This window comes from Mauremys reevesii, linkage group 6 (genome assembly GCF_016161935.1).
Source record: "Mauremys reevesii isolate NIE-2019 linkage group 6, ASM1616193v1, whole genome shotgun sequence".
Lineage (NCBI taxonomy): Eukaryota > Metazoa > Chordata > Testudines > Geoemydidae > Mauremys > Mauremys reevesii.
The window spans coordinates 124,218,187-124,239,110 of NC_052628.1; the positions used below are offsets into that span (position 1 = coordinate 124,218,187).

General features: G+C 44.1%; 1 protein-coding gene across 9 annotated transcripts in view; it reads left to right on the forward strand.

Annotated features, from left to right (window-relative positions):
• Window positions 1–20,924, forward strand: part of NRG1 (neuregulin 1) — an 816,555-nt gene that overhangs the window by 757,017 nt on the left and 38,614 nt on the right. The window lies entirely within an intron of this gene.

Sequence of the window (20,924 nt, forward strand, 5' to 3'; positions counted from 1 at the left end):
GAGTATTTAGGCAGCACAGCACATCAGCTCTGATCTCAACAGCTGCTTCTTTATTAACTTCCAAAATGGCCCCCGGGGACCAGGCAAAACTCCCCATCCCGGAATATGTGTTTAAAGACTGGTCTGAAATAAGTATCCTAAACCTTCAGGATACACCAAGGTTCCATAGGCCTCTGTCCTTGGTCACCTTCTCTTCTTCCTCTGTACCTTATATCTGGATAATCTCATCTGCAAACACAAATTCAGCTACCTTCTCTGTGCTCACTTCTCTACTGCAGAACTGTCGCTTTCTGTCCAAACTCAAATCTCAGCCTGTTTCTCTGACATCTCCTCATAGGTGTCAAGTTGACAGCTGATGCTCCACATGGTTAAAGCAGAGCTCCTAATCTCCCTCCCCCCCACCCCGCCCTTCCCGCAACCTCTTTTCTCATTCACTGTGGACAACACCACTGTGCTGCCTGTCACTCATGCTTGTAACCTGGGCCATTTCAACTCAGACCTCATTCTAGGTCCTCACATTCAAGCTAGATCTAAATCTTGCTGATTCTGTCTGCATAACGTCTCTAAGAAACGGCCTTTCCTATCTATCCACCCAACTAAAACTCTCCTCCAGGTTCTTCATCATCTTATGTCTCAATTACTGCATCTCTTTGGCCTTCATAAATGCAACCTTGCCCCATTCAGAGCCATTCAGAATGCTGCTGTGAAGATCATTCTCCAAGCCTGTCGTTTTGACCACGGCGCCCTTCTCTTTGCATCCCTCAACTGGTCTCAAAAACAAGCTGCTTGTCTTCACTTTCAAGGCCCTTCATGCTCTATCCCTACCCTGCCTATCATCTCTCATTCACTATTAAGATGTTGACTCCTGTCTCTGATCTGCCCATGATGCAAGCCTCCATCTTGTTACATTTTCAAACAAGTGCTTTCATGCTTTGTCACATGCTGCCCCGCACACTTGGGATGTGTTCCCCATAAAAATCCACAAAGCTACCTTAGTATCTTGCTTCAAAACCCTCTTTAAAATTCCCCTTTGCTGTGATGTCACCAAAACACTTGACAATGATTAGGCCACTGATGTGCTGATATCTCAGTCTATCAAGCTGACCAATATCGGCTTGTTATTTCCTTGTACTCTCATTCCATCTGTTTGTATCCATCTGTTGTTTCTTATCTTATATTTAGATTGTGAGCTCTTTGGGGCAGGAACTGTCTGTTCATAGAGCACCTAGCGCAATGGGACCTTGCTCCATGACTCGGGCTCCTAGGGACTACAGTAAAACAAATCATAAGTTATAATTAATAATCCAAATTGAAATCAGAGTGCCCACAGAAGGGTTTACATCAGTTTAGCTAAACCAATTTAAGTTAAACTGCTGCAGCTTCTGTGTGTGCACATGATTTTATTTTGCCAACCTTTTTTATCATGTGGCTGTGTGAATGAATAGTCAGAGATGTCTGCTCTGTCTTCATGTGACAGTGATCTCATTTTTCCCATTGGGAAACGGGGGCAGAGGTTCACCATCATTTCATGTGCCCCCACAAAAAGACATCATCCCCACTCAGACTCCTGGAGCTTCCTTCCTTCCACAGTCCCTCTCCTAAAGACAGAGCTCTATTGTGGCTGGCCTTGCTCTATTGCAGGATGGGATGGGGAGCGGGGAAAGCCATAATCCCCAGTGCTAGACTGAGCACAATGTCCAGTGGCGACTGGAGCTGTCACTGGTGCTAGATCCCACCCCCCTCCATGCCTGCTGCCAGAGTAGGGCTGCAGGAAGGAGCACGTACTGCATCTGTGTATATGGTGACTTCACTCCTGCTCTGACATTTGCTCCATAGGGCTGCTGAAGGAGTTTTGACTAAATTGACATAAACTAGCTCAGGGGATCCTGTGGTGGCTCAGTTGCTCTGCACCCCTTGTAGAAATATGAGTGCAGTATTTTAAAGTAACTTCCCGAGCCCCGCAGTGTGGCTGTTGTGAGAGGGCATGTTCTGGAACATTCTTCCATGGGACTACAGTGCTTTAATTGTAAAGGATCCTTGAATGTGATTGGAATAACAGAGACTTGGTGGGATAACTCACATGACTGGAGTACTGTCATGGATGGATATAAACTGTTCAGGAAGGATAAGCAGTGCAGAAAAGGTGGGGGAGTTGCATTGTATGTAAGAGAGCAGTATGACTGCTCAGAGCTCCGGTATGAAACTGCAGAAAAACCTGAGAGTCTCTGAATTAAATTTAGAAGTGTGAGCAACAAGGGGGATGTCGTGGTGGGAGTCTGCTAAAGACCACCAGACTAGGGGGATGAGGTGGACAAGGCTTTCTTCTGGCAGCTAGGAGAAGTTACTAGATCACAGGCCCTGGTTCTCATGGGAGACTTTAATCACCCTGATATCTGCTGGGAGAGCAATACTGCAGTGCACAGACAATCCAGGAAGTTTTTGGAAAGTGTAGGGGACAATTTCCTGGTGCAAGTGCTGGAGGAACCAACTAGGGGCAGAGCTCTTCTTGACCCGCTTCTCACAAACAGAGAAGAGTTAGTAGGGGAAGCAAAAGTGGATGGGAACCTGGGAGGCAGTGACCATGAGATGGCTGAGTTCAGGATCCTGACACAAGGAAGAAAGGAGAGCAGCAGAATACAGACCCTGTACTTCAGAAAAGCAGACTTTGACTCTCTCAGGGAACTGATGGGCAGGATCCCCTGGGAAAATAACATGAGGGGGAAAGGAGTCCAGGAGAGCTGCCTGTATTTTAAAGAATCCTTATTGAGGTTGCAGGAAAAAAACATCCCAATGTGTAGAAAGAATAGTAAATATGGCAGGCGACCAGCTTGGCTTAACAGTGAAATCCTTGCTGATCTTAAACGCAAAAAAGAAGCTTACAAGAAGTGGAAGATTGGACAAATGACCAGGGAGGAGTATAAAAATATTTCTCAGGCATGCAGGAGTGAAATCAGGAAGGCCAAATCACACTTGGAGTTGCAGCTAGCAAGGGATGTTAAGAGTAACAAGAAGGTTTCTTCAGGTACGTTAGCAACAAGAAGAAAGTCAAGGAAAGTGTGGGCCCCTTACTGAATGAGAGAGGCAACCTAGTGACAGAGGTTGTGGAAAAAGCTAATGTACTCAATGCTTTTTTTGCCTCTGTCTTCACAAACAAGTTAAGCTCCAATACTGCTGCACTGGGCAGCACAGCATGGGGAGAAGGTGACCAGCCCTCTGTGGAGAAAGAAGTGGTTTGGGACTATTTAGAAAAGCTGGACAAGCACAAGTCCATGGGGCCGGATGCGCTGCATCCGAGGGTGCTAAAGGAGTTGGTGGATGTGATTGCAGAGGCATTGGCCATTATCTTTGAAAACTCATGGCAATCGGGGGAGGTCCCGGATGAATGGAAAAAGGCTAACGTAGTGCCCAACTTTAAAAAAGGGAAGAAGGAGGATCCGGGGAACTATAGGCCAGTCAGCCTCACCTCAGTCCCTGGAAAAATCATGGAGCAGGTCCTCAAGGAATCAATTCTGAAGCACTTAGAGGAGAGGAAAGTGATCAGGAACAGTCAGCATGGATTTACCAAGGGTAAGTCATGCCTGACTAACCTAATTGCCTTCTATGAGGAGATAACTGGGTTTGTGGATGAGGGGAAAGCAGTGAATGTGTTATTCCTTGACATTAGCAAAGCTTTTGATACAGTCTTCCACAGTATTCTTGCTGGCAAGTTAAAGAAGTATGGGCTGGATGAATGGACTATAAAGTGGATAGAAAGCTGGCTAGATCGTTGGGCTCAATGGGTAGTGATCAATAGCTCCATGTCTAGTTGTCAGTTGGTATAAAGTGGAGTGCCCCAAGGGTCAGTCCTGGGGCCGATTTTGTTCAATATCTTCATTAATTATCTGGAGGATGGCGTGGACTGCACTCTCAGCAAGTTTGCAGATGACAACTTAAAGGGTGGGGGAGTTGCGTTGTACGTAAGAGAGCAATGACTTATGTATGACTGCTCAGAGCTCCAGTATGAAACTGCAGAAAAACCTGAGTGTCTCTGGATTAAATTTAGAAGTATGAACAACAAGGGTAATGTCGTGGTGGGAGTCTGCTACAGACCACCGGACCAGGGGTATGAGGTGGACGAGGCTTTCTTCCAGCAACTAACAGAAGTTGCTAGATCACAGGCCCTGGTTCTCATGGGTGACTTTAATCACCCCGATATCTGCTGGGAGAGCAATACAGCGGTGCACAGACAATCTAGGAAGTTTCTGGAAAGTGTAGGGGACAATTTCCTGGTGCAAGTGCTGGAGGAACCAACTAGGGGAAAAGCTCTTCTTGACCTGCTGCTCACAAACAGGGAAGAAATAGTAGAGGAAGCAATAGTGGATGGGAACCTGGGAGGCAGTGACCATGAGATGGTCGAGTTCAGGATCCTGACACAAGGAAAAAGGGAAAGCAGTAGAACAGAGACCCTGGACTTCAGAAAAGCAGACTTCGACTCCCTCAGGGAACTGATGGGCAAGGTCCCCTGGGAGAATAACATGACGGGGAAAGGAGTCGAGGGAAGCTGGCTGTATTTTAAAGAAACCTTATTGAGGTTGCAGGAACAAACCATCCTGATGTGTAGGAAGAAAAGTAAATATGGCAGGCGACCAGCTTGGCTTAACAGTGAAATCCTTGCTCGTCTTAAACACAAAAGAACAGCTTACAAGAAGTGGAAGATTGGACAAATAACCAGGGAGGAGTATAAAAGTATTGTTCAGGCATGCAGGTGTGAAATCAGGAAGGCCAAATCACACTTGGAGTTGCAGCTAGCCGGAGATGTTAGGAGTAACAAGAAGGGTTTCTTTAGGTATGTTAGCAACAGGAAGAAAGTCAAGGAAAGTGTGGGCCCCTTGCTGAATGAGGAGGAACCTAGTGACAGAGGATGTGGAGAAAGCTAGTGTACTCAATGCTTTTTGCCTCTGTCTTCACAGACAAGGTCAGCTCCCAGACAGCTGCACTCTGCAGCACGGTATGGGGAGGAGGTGACCAGCTCTCTGTGGAGAAAGAAGTAGTTCGGGGCTATTTAGGAAAGCTGGACGAGCACAAGTCCATGGGGCTGGATGCGCTGCATCTGAGGGTGCTAAAGGAGTTGGCCGATGAGATTGCAGAGCCATTGGCCATTATCTTTGAAAAATCATGGCGATCGGGGGAGGTCCCGGATGACTGGAAAAAGGCTAATGTAGTGCCCATCTTTAAAAAAGGGAAGAAGGAAGATCCAGGGAACTACAGGCCAGTCAGTCTCACCTCAGTCCCTGGAAAAATCATGGAACAGGTCCTCGAGGAATCAATCCTGAACCACTTAAAGGAGGGGAAAGTGATCAGGAACAGTCAGCATGGATTCACCAAGGGCAAGTCATGCCTGACTAACCTAATTGCCTTCTATGACGAGATAACCGGCTCTGTGGATGAGGGGAAAGCAGTGGATGTACTATTTCTGGATTTTAGCAAAGCTTTTGATACAGTCTCCCACAGTATTCTTGCCAGCAAGTTAAAGAAGTCTGGGCTGGATGAATGGACGGTAAGGTGGATAGAAAACTGGCTAGATGGTCGGGCTCAACGGGTAGTGATCAATGGTTCCATGTCTAGTTGGCAGCCGGTATCAAGTGGAGTGCCCCAAGGGTGCTGGGGCCGGTTTTGTTCAATATCTTCATTAACGATCTGGAGGATGGTGTGGACTGCACCCTTAGCAAGTTTGCAGATGACACTAAACTGGGAGGAGTGGTTGATACGCTGGAGGGTAGGGATAGGATACAGACAGACCTAGACAAATTAGAGGATTGGGCCAAAAGAAATATGATGAGGTTCAACAAGGACAAGTGCAGAGTCCTGCACTTAGGACGGAAGAATCCCATGCACTGCTACAGACTAGGGACCGAATGGCTGGGTAGCAGTTCTGCAGAAAAGGACCTAGGGGTTACGGTGGACGAAAAGCTGAATATGAGTCAACAGTGTGCCCTTGTTGCCAAGAAGGCATATGGGGCTGTATTAGTAGGAGCATTGCCAGCAGATCGAGGGAAGTGATTATTCCCCTCTATTGGGCACTGGTGAGGCCACATCTGGAGTATTGCGTCCAGTTTTGGGGCCCCCACTACAGAAAGGATGTGGACAAATTGGAGAGAGTCCAGTGGAGGGCAACGGAAATGATGAGGGGCTGGGGCACATGACTTACGAGGACAGACTGAGGGAACTGGGATTGTTTAGTCTGCAGAAGAGAAGAATGAGGGGGGATTTGATAGCTGCTTTCAACTACCTGAAAGGGGGTTCCAAAGAGGATGGATCTAGACTGTTCTCAGTGGTAGAAGATGACAGAACAAGGAGTAATGGTCTCAAGTTGCAGAGGGGGAGGTTTAGGTTGGATATTAGGAAAAACTTTTTCACTAGTAGGGTGGTGAAGAACTGGAATGGGTTACCTAGGGAGGTAGTGGAATCTCCTTCCTTAGAGGTTTTTAAGGTCAGGCTTGACAAAGCCCTGGCTGGGATGATTTAGTTGGGTTTGGTCCTGCTTTGAGCAGGAGGTTGGACTAGATGACCTCCTGAGTTCCCTTCCATCCCTGATATTCTATGAATGTGGGCTGGGTGTTAAAAGTCACAGTGACTGCTTCTTTAATCATCAGTCCCCCTATTGGACTCCCTCTCAGCTCTTATCAGTCATACTCATTTTCTCTGCAGTGTCCTCTCCCTTTGGACCACTGAGTCTGGTTACCAAGGATCCTCTCTTAATCTGGACCAGAAAGGAAACATTCACAGGGATATCTACAGTCTCTAGATTAGCAAGATTATATAGCTGAATTTTAGCTGATTTTATTTATTAGTGATTTATGTACTAGGGAGGTGGATTTATGGACAGGGACGTGTTTATTACAGTGGATCCATTAGCACAGCTATAGTTAGGAGCCTGTCAGCATTTCATTATAAATCAGCTTTTTGACAGGTTTATAACTAGACTGTAGAAATTATCTACTGGGTGGAATGTGCCATTGAGTCTGAGCACATTTTATTTTTGTACAGGGTTGTATTTTTTTATTGCTAGAAATTAGATCACTTTTTTAGAGTCAAGGAAAGACTAGTATTGTGGTGCCTTTATTATACTTTCTAACTACACACACACATTTCAGAAATGCCAGGCACAATAATTTGTATGTTGAATTGGTTTGCTCTAATACACTTGGCTGCAGGTGCTTATTAAATAACAATTGCTGCTGGGCTGCATTAATAATATAATTTTCAGTGAGGAAATAGCAGGTGCCAACATTTACGTATTAAGGGCCAAATGCCATTCACAGTAGAGTTTTGCCATTGGCTTCCATGGGCCCTAAGTAAAGACTGCAGCACTGCAATAAGCTGAGCAATCGTTCTCTGTCACCTTCTCACCGAAAGGCCATGTCTACACTAGGAGCACTTGCTTGCTATCGGAATACCAGTATACTGGATCGTCAAAGAGCTCCTAGTATGAACGCAGCAATCCTGCAAAAACTGTGCTTTATATCTGTTTAGTAAAACCACTAGCCATGACCAAAACAAGCTATAGTGTAAAAACACATTCCCTAAACTAGGGACTTGGACCAGCTATGTTGTTCTGAGATCACATCTTTTCACACCTCTGACTGACATCGCTCTGCTGGCAGAAGCCTGGGGTGTAGATCAGGTGTCAGAAATATACATCTAAATAAAATGAAAAACGTGTATTAAACATTAGCAAATTCTACTGCCACTTGTTAAAGTTGATTCCTCTTACCCTGCATGGAACAAAAAATCTTTGAGGGTACAAATCTCTGAACAGCCCTTGAGAACCACTGGCTATTATATTTTCAACTAATCTGGTTTAAGATCAGCAGGCTTTATCTCCGAAAGTAGTCAAGTAAAAAGGGAAAAGTGGGAAGGAATATGTTGCTTTGTGTAAAAAACTGCTCTGAAGTCATCTTTTTACTGGCAGGAGCACATTTGATGTGTATCATTTCACACACACATTCATTTTTAAATGGTAGTATAGCATTGGGCTGGAAATTAAGGGAGAGGGGAAAAAGAAAAGTCTCCCTGATATATAAAGCACACTGCTTGATGGCAGTTTCAAGTGCCTTGACAGTTCTCTATAAAAAGACCTTGCTTACAAGAGCTCTAAGATTTGGCTAAAAGCAAAACACCTAATAATGTCATTCTCCGCTACTCTCTTCTGCTGTGATAAGTTCTCAGAAGGAAAATGGAAATGAAAGTCTGCATTTTTCGGAAGAACAGCTGACCTGAAGAAGAGCTCTGTGTAAGCTCGAAAGCTTGTCTCTCTCAGCAAAAGAAGTTGGGCCAATAAAAGATATTACCTCACCCACCTTGTCTCTCTTTTTCAGAAGAGGCATATCAAAGGGCTGCGTTGATAGAGTATTGGAGTGGAATTTTCCAAGTCTACCCACCCACAAAAGATTGTCTCTCTGTATCTGGGTGAGCAGCTCTCAGGCAAGGGAGAGTGGCTCCCCTAGCAGAAGCCAGAAGCCAGATCCAATAGCTTTGTTAGGTGCAATGATCTGTTTGTCAGACTCTAATAACCTTTTCCATAGGGAACAGTGCATGGCTGGCATGAAGAATTGGGATACAACTGTCATGCAATTAATAGCTCTTCTTTTCTGCGGGTTATTTCTCAAAGACTTGTTTTAAATTGCAATGTGCTTCATAAAAATGTTCTGAGGCCTTGAAGAGTGTCAGTGAGAACATGAATATCAAAGTAAATTGGCGAATAAATTCAGACTTCTCAGTGCATTAAGAAGGAAGCTGTCTCTAGCAACAATCCTCACATGACCATCTTTAGGAGACCTTTCCAAGTGCAGCTGTCTTATCATAGTTGTCAAGGAGACACCTGACAGCTTGCAAGTCATCTTTTTTGCTTTCTGGGCAAAATTCTTTGTGCAGTAAATTCCACTAGGGATCTGGGGGATCATTCTACATTGGCTTGTGATTTACATAGAAACCCCATGGGCTAGGACCACAGACTGAGGGCCAGACTTTGCTGTGTACCATGGAGGGGCACTGGAGTTGTCTGAGGGATGAGAAAAGCTGTAATGCCTCAGCATTGTCATGTCCCCTTCCGTGCCCAAGCATCCATAGGGCTCTGCTCCTTTGCACCCGTGTTAGCAGAGGGACAGGTGGAGAGGGAGAATGAGTAATTGTCTTTATTTTAGAAAACCTTTGTACCCTCGATACACTAACTAACATTTGGAAGCATTTTTATTTTATTTTATTTTCAGTTATAATATATTTCCTGACAGAGTTAGAGAATATTTCTCCTTGTGCCAAACCTTGAACAGAAGGCAGATTTGGGACATTTCAGCTAAATCCAATCTGCTAACTGTAAACTCCTTTTCCTCTCACTCCTCCATTGCTTGGGCCCCAGAACATAAAGCACTTCAGCAAGTGCTCAACTTTAAGCCTGCCCCCTGGCTTAAGAGCCTGAGCTCCAACCTGAGTCAGAACGTCAGAGCAACACAACTGCAAGCCCTGCGAGCTCTCCCGATGGTGAGGCTTGCTCTCAGATGCACTGTAGACATACCCATTGATTCATACTGAGGAGCACTAGAGATTGGACATTTTAAAATGTGTAGGGGAGGACTGGACATTGGTCACTTGCGCAAGCAGATTTAACCTGGGACCCTGACTTAGGCCCCAAGTCAGCAATTCAACTTAAGCATGTGCCTAAATCCATCCTTCTTCAGCAAAGCTCTTAAGAACATACTGAAGACTCACCAAAGTCAAGGGGACTTAAGAATGGAAAGTTAAACATGTGCTTTCTTGGGGAGAGATGAACTTAGGATCACGCTTAAAGTTAAGCACATGCTGAAGTGGTTTGCTGTACTGGGGCCCTGGCAATGGAGGAGTGAGAAGAGAAGGGGATGTTACAATTATCAGGTTGGATTTAGCTGACAGGTCCTTTATAATGAAAAGCTTGCATGTCATTTTAGGAAGCTGGTGAATGGACTTTACTACCTAGCATTCAAAGACACATTGTCTCTATCGCCATTAGCAGATTGCATTAATCTTAAAGAGTTAAAAGATTAAACTGAAATTAGGAGTAGACTAATAGAAATTAGTAGAGTTGGTATATTTCTGTTTAGCTACAGAATTTGAGTGCACACCTGAGACTAATAAGAAAGATTCTACAGCTAAAAGGGGAAGAAAAGCAGACTTTGAATCAACACATTTCTATGGGATGGAAGTATTTCATTAGTCCATCTGATAAGCAAATAGATAGGTATTACCAGCATATAAATCAAGACTGAAGCATTACTTTATTGAACTTATAATGTAGCATTTGCTGCAATAACATGCAGGAGCAGTAAAAGCTTGGCAGACTGAGCAGTAACACTGACCCTGACTGCATGTTTTATGAAGCACTTCACTACCTTATTCCAGTTTAACTCAAGCCACAATGGTTAAGCGTGGGGGGTTTTTATGACTGAATGTGTTGTTTAAAACAGGTGAGACAAAAGTAGCAAAACATTTCACACAGGAAGACAAACCCATAGAGCTGAGAGGGAAAAGAGCCTTGAACCAAGAATAAGAACTCCAGTATGTGCATTTACATACCTCCTGGCTCAGTAAACTACTACAGCACCAGTCCTACAATCAGATCCAGGCAAGCAGACCTTAGCAGTCAGCAGGTGCCTCTGCAGACCTAGCTGCTGGATTGGGACCTAGGTGTGTTAGTGTTTCCCCTTTGGGGGAATTGTTATTGCAGAAAGAAAACAAGAACAGGTGTTTATTAATGCTTCTGGAATTAAAATCATTGTGTACATTTATTTACTGTACACTACATTTGTGGGATAGAAATGATAACGACGATATTGGTTATATTTATATTACGATCAGACCCAGAGAGTCAAATCAGGGTCAGGGCACCATTGTGGTAGGCACCGCAGCTTGATAAAGAGCGAGGCTGGACCCTTTTCATGTCTAGTTGGCTGGTTCAAATCCAGGGCAGCTTTGTAGAGACCTCTGTAGCAGTGTGTGCCTCTGATGTCTGTTCATTGGCCTGTATGAAATAGGGCTCCTGGTGCTCTGGGGGCATCAGCCCTCTTCCTAATAGGCAAGTGTCCTAATTACAAAAACATCACTCCAGTTGCCTCTTACTGACAGCCAAGGGAAAACTTGCTGTGGTTCTGTGGAGAGAATTGTGGGAACAGTGAAAACTGAATTCTTGTGTAAAAGGAGAAACCTAAAATGTAGCCTTGCCGGGGCTGTAATGAAAGGGAGCCATCTTGTTTCTCCAGAGTGCTCAGGGTCCCGTTGCTCTACAGCTCTCACTCCATGTGCTCTCATCAGCCCCACCTGGCCCTGTTGGGGCAGGGGTCCCCATGACTCACGGGCCCACTCTGGCCGCACTTTGGGCTCCACTTCCTGAACTGGTGTCATTATCCTATTTCATAGTATCTCTCTCTTTTTGTGAGTATCACTAGAAACCTTCCCCCCATGCTTCCAGGCTTGTCTCCTCTTTGGGGTGGCTGAAACGTGTCAGCGTGTTACACTGAGCTATATTAGCAGTGCCTGGGGCATTCACAAGGTGTCGTTTCCCTTTCGTAGAGGCCGGCCAGTATTATGCAAGTGTGTTGAACAGGAATAAAAATGCAAGAGTGATACTAGCACTTGAGTATGCCAGGAACGTTCCTGGCACTTGCCTTCAAGGTTTCCTGTCCGCATCTATGGTGCATAAGGATATGTAGTGTATCTGATTCATTTCCCACTAGGTATCAATCTGCCGTACACCTGAGAAAGCTGTACTAAGAAAAAGAAGGGGTATATATGTCTGCTTTATTTCTAGAACTGCACTTCTGACGTGAGCATCTCTCAGCAACTCGAGTGATAACTGGACCATATCAATAGCATCTGCAGATTCCATTTGTGATGCAGATAGACAATGTAAGTGTCGGTGACATAATAGACTCTAGCTGAGGGTTCGCGATACAACATATGCACAGTCTGGTGGTTTAGTTCAGTCTGTTCACCCAAGTTAAGCGATCAGGCCCAGTTCATGGAAAAAGACTGTTTCTCAGATATGTGTCATCTGATTTCTTTCTTGTCTCATTTGCTCTGCTTTACCCTTCTACAGAAGGAAGAATGAGGCCTTCTGAACAGTACTCAGAGCATGAGGCTTCGCTCCTTCTTTTAAATCTATTTTCATAGGTTCTCGGGGCCTGGTTTGCATTTACGCAAGGACCCCTGTAGGCATTGTGAAGAGACCTCAAAGAGTATAAATTACTTTCATGCCCACTTTAAAATGCCTTTGCCCTGCCAGAGCTGGGGAAAGGGACCTAATGTAAATGAGAATAAGGCCCTCTGTATAGGAAACCATTCTCATCAAACACATTGCAGACTTCTGGGATACTTTGCACATTTATATCCTGAATCTTCAGCTCAGTAAATCATTTGCATTGGCCTCCTGCCTGCACAGGCTTTAAATGAATGGCTATGATGAGCCACAAACTCAGTTTACTTGGCCACCCAGATTGTTCAGGATAACGTGTATTCTCCAGCTCAGGGTGGAAGTCAGCTTTTGGAATGTCCCTTCTATAATAGCAGTCGCATTTGCCTCCTTGTCGGTCCCACCCTCCAAGTTCTGACATTTTCTCCAATGCTTGACACAGGCCCCAAATATAAGGCAGTTACCTATTCAGCTGTTGGTTTGCCAGGCATGTTTTCAGAGCCTGCTTTCCTAGACACATGACCTTTTGGCCACCACACCTTGTGCATTTTTTCTATCTGTACCATGTACCCCAATATGACTGTCTATTTTGCTGTTCTTCTGTCCTCCGATTGGATTGGGTGCATTTAAACCCCCATTACCAGTGAATTTGCCATCTCTTGCTGCATTGTTTAGCCTCTCCCAATTTCCCTGAAGTGAAAGCTGACCTCATTTGCAGCTTTGTAAAGAGTTCCTTGTCTGAAATCCCCATTGCAAGCCAGGTCTCTCTCTGCTCATCTCGCCTAATCTCAGATTTCCCCAAGTTTCTAATTTCCCCTGTGTTATGTGCAGTCGGGGCTCACGTCTCATCTCGTGTTTTCATATGAAATACTAATCAGACTTCCTTAAAAACAGCCTTTACATTTCCCTCCCTATCTCAAAAGTAAACAAAACAAAAATGTTCCTGGTCATGCTGCCTGGTGCATACGTCTCCTCTCAGCCCTCCGCGGTGAGCTGAGATGCTGTGCAGATCCTGCCGGAGTGCTGCTGCCAACTGGGTCAGTCTGTCGGCCTATCAAGGAGGAAGCGACCCGGCACAAGGAACTGAAGACTTAGTCTTTAGTTTTCTGCTTTTCTTTTCTTGGTTTGCACTCTTGAAGGGAAATTGCTTCTGACTCTGTGTCATGGAGGCAAGCGGGACAAACTGCGCTGGTTCAACAACAGTTTACATTTTCTCAAGCTTTCCTGAAGTTTCTATCTCCCAGACCCAGTGATTTCCTGTTTCCTTTTAGCTGGCCCTGATCTTCAAAGAGATAGTGCCACAGAAAGAGAGCTATAGAATCATTCCCTGACTGTTACGGTACTTGATTCTGGCTTCTAAAGGCAGAACTAGCTCCTTAAAAGATCATCTGTGAATTTACAAAGAATATCATCCAGACTGTGACTAATATAATAGTCCTTCTTGAAGATTAAGGCTAAATATATATATTTTAAAAGGTTATTTCCTATGGATTAGCCCAGACAGTGTGTTCTCAAAATGTACCATTCAACAACAAAAGCCAAAGATCTTTTAACTCTTCAGCTAGAGCCTCTGAAGAGGATCATGGTGTGAGCTTGAAAGCTTGTCCCTTTCACCAGCAGATGTTGGTCCAATAAAAGATATTATTTCCCCCACCTTGTCTTTCTAAGGCAGGGGTGGCCAACCTGTGACTCCGGAGCCACATGCGGCTCTTCAGAAGTTAATATGTATCTCCTTGTATAGGCACCGACTCTGGGGCTGGAGCTACAGGTGCCAACTTTCCGATGTGCCAGGGGGTGCTCACTGCTCAACCCTGGTTCTGCCTTAGGCCCTGCCCCCACTCCACCCCTTCCTGCCCCCTCCCCTGAGCCTGCCACGCCCTTGCTCCTCCCCCTCCCCCCCAGAGCTTCCTGCACGCCATGAAACAGGTGATCGGGAGGTGTTGGGAGGGAGGGGGAGGCGCTGATTGGCAGGGCTGCCGGTGGGCAGGGAGCTGATGGGAGACTGCTGATGTATTACTGTGGCTCTTTGGCAATGTACATTGGTAAATTCTGGCTCCTTCTCAGGCTCGGGTTGGCTACCCCTGCTCTCAGTGATGCTTAGTCTTGCCAGCAGCTTGGCGGCTGAAAGAGAAGAGCGCAGATTACATGTGTGACATTGGTCAAACAGATGCCAGCTCTGGCCAAGTCTGTAGGCATCAGCTGAGCACTGACAAATTCATAGCTGGAAACCAGACCAGCTCACCTGTCTGTTAATGTTGTTCAAGACAGGTGTTAGACTGGTGAGGATGTGTTTAGTGTTTAGACTCTATAAAATGCTTGTGAGTTGCTACATGCTTTAATCTTGCTTGCAATGTCTGCATCCTATGCTACAAGGCACAATATAAGTTTGTTTTAAAACTGCAAAAATACCTGCTCTGAACTTGTGAACTCAGATGGGAAGAGAGGCTCCCCCACCCATCTAGGAGGTCTATCAAAATTAAGTGGGCCATTGTAAGACAAAAGCTTTGTTGACGGTCCCATCCACCCATGCAGAAGCACACGCAGAAGGACTCGTCCCATTGTTTGGAATGCTGGAAGAGGGAAACAAAAATAGTTGTCATGAAGATTGTTTTTCTCTTTGTTGTCTGGATTTTCAGAAGGGCTGGAGCTAAGAAACAAACAGTAGAGATCCCCAGGGCCAGGCTGGGTTAGCCCTAAAGGACATTCAGTGCTGACAGATTGCTACAGCTCCATCATCTTTCGGAACCACAGACTGAACCTGTAAATAATTCTCTCAATTTCTTTTTCCTAGTTAATCCTTAATTAGCTTACTGTAGGATTGGATGGGATATCAGTGTTGTCTTTGGTGTGAGATCTAAGGTACATATTGACCTCGGGGAGGTGACTGATCTCTTGGGACTGGCAGCAGCCTGAATATTTTGTGATTGTTGGTGTAAGTGACCATTTATCACTAAGTCCAGACTGCAGAGCTCAAGGGGACTCCATGGTAAGACTGTTACAGGGATCCAGGGGTTCACATTTGTTACTAGGTTGGTGAAATCTAATTATAGAACATACCCCCAGTTTGGGGTATCTGCCCCGTTTTTGACAGTCTGCCCTGAGGTAGGCACTCATGGTCATGAGCCACTCCAGACAGAGTGACAGCATCCATGTGACATGCTTGTTGGAGAAGTGAAAGGCATGACACACCTGATTTTCAGTTCTGAGGTGCTACCTCACATTGTACTGATGTTGCACACTAGCCTAGAAACGTTTGCGCTATGTCTGTGGCTTCGCAGATATGTCACAAAAAGCTGAGACAATCTCCCTCCCTCCCCCCCCACGCATTTTGGATAGACATTTTCTATGCTATGGTGGTACAGTAAGTAGGTGGCTAGCACTTCTGAGTCAGTCGGAATTGATGCCCCAACATGGAGTCATGCTACTGGAGTTCTCAATCGTCTGACAAAATGGACAACCTCGCCATTCAGGGCCACTTTATGCCACCCTACCTCATGTTGAGTAGCCCCTTATTTTACAAATAACCACCTGGAAAGATACTATTCAACATGCGCAAGGTGGCAAAATCTAGCCCTAAAGATCCTATGTCATTCTTCACAAGGGTAGGAGCGTTGGCCCGTGTTATGGCCAGATTCCCACTCACCATACATAATTGCATTCTGCCAACCTAAAATTTTCCCTGCATTTTTAATTGGGTAATTTAGTCTTTGGTTCCTGTGCTAAAATAATATGTAGATTTGCAGTGTACTATTACAAACAGTAGTCACCTTTCACCTCAGAGGTGGCTGCATTTCACTGATGGATGAAAGTTATGGTCTTTTTATTGGTTCAGTTTGTAAAACGCTTTGGGAGCCATCCGAATGAAAGGTTCTGGATAAATGTAAGATGATAACTCTACCCATTTTCTCTTTCCAAAAGTCTGCGGCTTCAAACTATGATGGCAAACGCATTTGGTGAAACTTGTGATTTTGTGATTCTTTGTGTCTTCCTCTGTTTGATTTGTTTTATATTTTGGCCTGCAGTGGTGTTTATTCTCCCCCTTGTAGGGATCCTTGTATATTATGTCACAGATTTTCTCACAAACGTGTGCACACAATAGTGGATTTGTGCATGTATATTATGAGATTTTAAATTGCTCATTTGAAAAGTGGCTTCTATATGTGCTTCAGTTTTGCACTTGACTAGAACAGGCCAAATTCATAAGTGTGCTCTGGCAGCTTTATGCCATGCCTGCGATGCAAACCAGCTGCAAAGCCGGCTCTTTAAAGCCCTTATTACCGTAGTAATTGGCCAGCTAAGCTGGAATTTTGGCTGCATTGCATCACCAGAGTGATGCAGAGCAGCCAGAATATACTGAGGAATCTGATCCTTTGACCCAAAATGCCTATTCATAATACACCAAACATTTTTCTCCGTTTTTTCTTGCCCAGAGGTCAATCTTATCTTTTGAAATTTCAGTGGGTAGTTTTAAGCATGGCTAGAGTTTCCTTTTTAAAATCATTAAATGTAAAGAAGCTGGAACATATCCATCCATATTTTTGGTGAAACTAAAATGTTCCTTTGTGTTCCAAAATGACAGAGTTTGGAATTTTCAAAAGCCGTTGGTATTGACCTAACTCTGTTCCCATTGAAGTCAATGGAAGACCGTCTGTTGACTTCAGTGGAAAATCTACCCAGCTTCTGTTTGTTTAGTGTTTGTATTGGGAACTTTACCGATTAGAAGCTATCTGCAACTACCTCTTCAGAGGGTTTATATAAACATGAAGGAATCTTAACAGCATGTCTTGGAGGTGGGCAGATAATTAAATATTATTAACTCTGTTTTATGGGGATCACTCTTGGGAGGTGCCAAGCAAAGAAGTCAATGGGAGTTGAGGATGCTCATTACTTAGCAGGATGAACCTTCAGATGGTTAATCTGAGACATACAAGGATGAAGTGACTTGTCCAAGGCCATATGGGAAATTAATCCACCCTGCAGATCTTTCAGTTGCTTATTTTCAGGTCAGTAGGGAGTTGGGTTTGTGCATAGAATAGGGTGATTGAACTCCAGTTGGGAGAATGTGGGGACAGTAAGGCTGATTCCATTTAGGGATATGTGGTGTCATCGTTATGTCGTCTCTGAGTTGTCTCTTTTTTCATCTCTGTCCCTGTCTCTGTCGCTGGAGTGAGTTATAGCTAGGCTGCAGTTGCTAGTGGTGTTTAGTCACAGAAATGTATGATATACTGAGCTTTTTCTCTCATCTCTTCTTCACAAAAGGAGACAAGGCTATCTACTTACAATTCAGCAACTAATCTTATTCATGACCTATAAGCTGCCTTCAGAAAGAATGATGCTCCTTTCTGTGCACTGAGGCTGGCACTTTATTTTCTCTTCACTTGAGCATTGACATCTTACCTGTCACCTTGGTTGGCTGAGAGTGTGTCCTCCAATGTTACACCGATGTCTGCAGAAACTAGATTAAAATAGGCACAGGCTTCTATTGTGCATAGATTGCACAGTTGTTCACTAGCAACGAGAACATGGAGCCATCTGAGAACTCTGTTGGTGATAGCAGATTGAATCATAGGCACTTATAAAGGATCCATGTGTCCTAAAGCTGTAGCAACATTATTATTGACTGTATAGTTCCATTTTGGAAAAGCGGGGGAGAGAGAATCCAAACTAGCATGCATTTCCATGTTTCAAGACACAGAAAGGTTAGAGAGCTCCCAGGTAAGCAAAAAATTGCCATGACTTTGCAATGACTGTCTGATGTGAACTTGTGCTAAAGCTTAATTAAGAGATTGGGCTTCCCTGAGGTTTTGGGGTGGAGTGTGAAGCATTTTTTAGAGAACAGTTATTAAATGTGTCTAAAACTTCTATGATTTTGAGAAAGATAGTATCTAGGATACCTCTCTAGTCTTCTGTTTGTGCTCAAGTAGTTCCCTGAGAAGGGAAGAGATTTCATTGTCTTTCGTTGCCTTACGAATATTTGCGTTAGTGAGAATGTTACGTGTCATTTATGCTACGTCCAGTTGTTTATTAAAGAAAATGTTGCTTGCAGTCATGAAAAAAGAAAATGGAACATCCAGTATTTTAAAATGCCTGCTTATGCCTGATGTTTATAAATTGTTTTATGATTTGTGGTTTATCCTTTAAGGAAATGAAGACGATGAACTAGGAAAAGTGGATCATGTAAATAGATTTGCATATCACTCGTGCCTATTTAAAATGGGCTTATAAAATAGAAATGAAATTAGGGTACAAATTTTGCTAGATAATTAAATACACAACAGAGGAATATGTTAGCTACTGCTGTGCTATGTCTTTCTGCTGCAGCTCCTTGTCAATACATTGTAAAATAACTCAGGCCCTCAGGGCCCCCTCTGAGAACTTTATGAGTTACGGAAGGCAAGAGCTATGGGGCTAGTTACGGATTGAGTGAAATCTGCTCTGAGGACCACCTGCTCCAGAACTCAACATTTCTTCCGCCATGTGGGTTTAAGGGAAACCTAACACCACAATTTTGGTGCTTTTTAAATTTAATTTGCAAAATAGACATGCAGTGATAGAGTTAATACTGGTTTATCCACCAAAAATTATGCATCAAAGACAAGCTGTCTCCAGAACTAACTTACTGAGGACGGAGGTGGATTGAGACCCCAGTGCTGGTCTATCATAAAGGCAGGAAAAAAACGTGTGCAAGATTTATAGGATACACCATACCAAACTTAAGAGTGAGGGGAGAAAAAAACTCCTGGCAAAACTATGTAAATCCCTTCTGTCCTGGGGTTTGTCTGAGAATGACAACATACTCCCATCTCTCGCAATTTGTTCAGAGCCACTGCAGCCATCCAACGTTCACTTTACATCAGTGGGGCACTAACAGTTACTTCCAAATTCCAGGATGATCAATTTTGATGCTGCTTAAAGAAAAAGTGCCGAGCAGGGTGACCGGAGCAATTCTAGATAGCTACAGGCTCGTTCTCTACAACTATCCTTATAATTCAATTTCAAACATTCCATTAGTCTTTGTGGTAGTAATAAGCTTTGCTGGCAGGAGTTCAGGCAGACAATATTGCTTTTCATTTTAAATTAATGCATTAGATTTTTGAACTATAGGATGTCTTCAGAACAATGGTCTTACTTTCAGGAAGAAATGTTTTAAAGGGGCTAAAACGCAATACGCATTCAAGCTACTACATAGGTTGAACTAAATTCAGAAGGGAGTCTAACCTAGTAGTGTAAATGCACCTTCCAGTGCCATCAGCATATATGTATCGCCTACCGAGACCCACATTCACTTCAACGTAAGCTTGGTCTACGCTTAAAACTTATACCAGTGTAGCTATTTCAGTTAGGGATGTAAAACGTTAACCGATGAACCAGTAAGCATCAGTCTTAACGGTTAACCGCCTTAATCATTAACCTCAGCAGCCCCACACCAGCCGGAGCGGGCCCAGCTGTGGCCCCTGGCCAAAGGGCCAGAGCAGCACCACCTGGCCGGAGCGGGCCCAGCTGTGGCCCCTGGCCAAAGGGCCAGAGCAGCACCACCTGGCCGGAGCGGGCCCAGCCACTTAATCCGTTAACCGTTTAAACAAAATGTTTTTAATCATTTAAACAGTTAACTTTTTAAATGATACTTACATCCCTAATTTCAGTCAGGGATGTGAATGTTTCTGTCAGTATAGCCCAGGGGTCGGCAACCTTACAGAAGTGATGTGCCGAGTCTTCATTTATTCAGTCTAATTTAAGGTTTCACGTGCCAGTCATACATTTTAATGTTTTTAGAAGGTCTCTTTTTATAAGTCTATAATATATAACCAAACTATTGTTGTATGTAAAGTAAAGAAGGTTTTTAAAATGTTTAAAAAGCTTCATTTAAAAATTAAATTAAAATGCAGAGCTCCCTGGACCAGTGGCCAGGACCTGGGCAGTGTGAGTGCCACTGAAAATCAGCTCGCGTGCCGCCTTCGGCACCCGTGCCATAGGTTGCCTACCCCTGGTATAGCCAATGTCATTTGGGGAGCTGGTGTTTCTACAATAGCAGAAAAACTCCCGTTGGCATGTGCTGCAGCTATACTAGGTGGCTATGCTGACATAGGCTGTGCAATGTAGACATAACCTTACACTTGACAGAGTCTTTGGACTACTACAGCCATGCCAACCCCTATAGGATTGACCACAACCAGCTGACATGACGCACTCTCTACAGTAGGTGAAACATCCTGTTAAAACGTGTTAGCCAAGGCTTTTAAAACATGACCTATTTACCTAGGCTTGATATGGCCTTCATTTAACTGAGTCTAACTGAGGGGCAAGGGGAAAGGAATGGATTGTTATCAGGATTTATTATTATTAATTGTTCACATTTCATTAGCACCTCGGGACCCCAATCAGGATCAGGACCCAAGATGTAACAAGTGGGTGCAAACAAATAGAAGGAAGGAGGGATGGAGACCCTGGAAAACAGCATTAGGAACTCAGGTTTATACGAATGAGCAAGCTATGTGCACAGCTGAATGGTTTCGGATCAGTTAACTTTAAAACAAAATTACAAAATATAAACAAATTAATACAATAAACCTTAGAAATCTCAAAGTCTAAACAGTGCGTAGACTTTGGGAGCTGGGCCTGACCTGGTTGTTTGGTCAGCAGTGTTATGGGAATCTGTGGTAAAGGACCTCACCTTGAACTCACTCTAGTTTCTCTTTATTTCTATTGTAACCGTTTCTGACTTTAATGC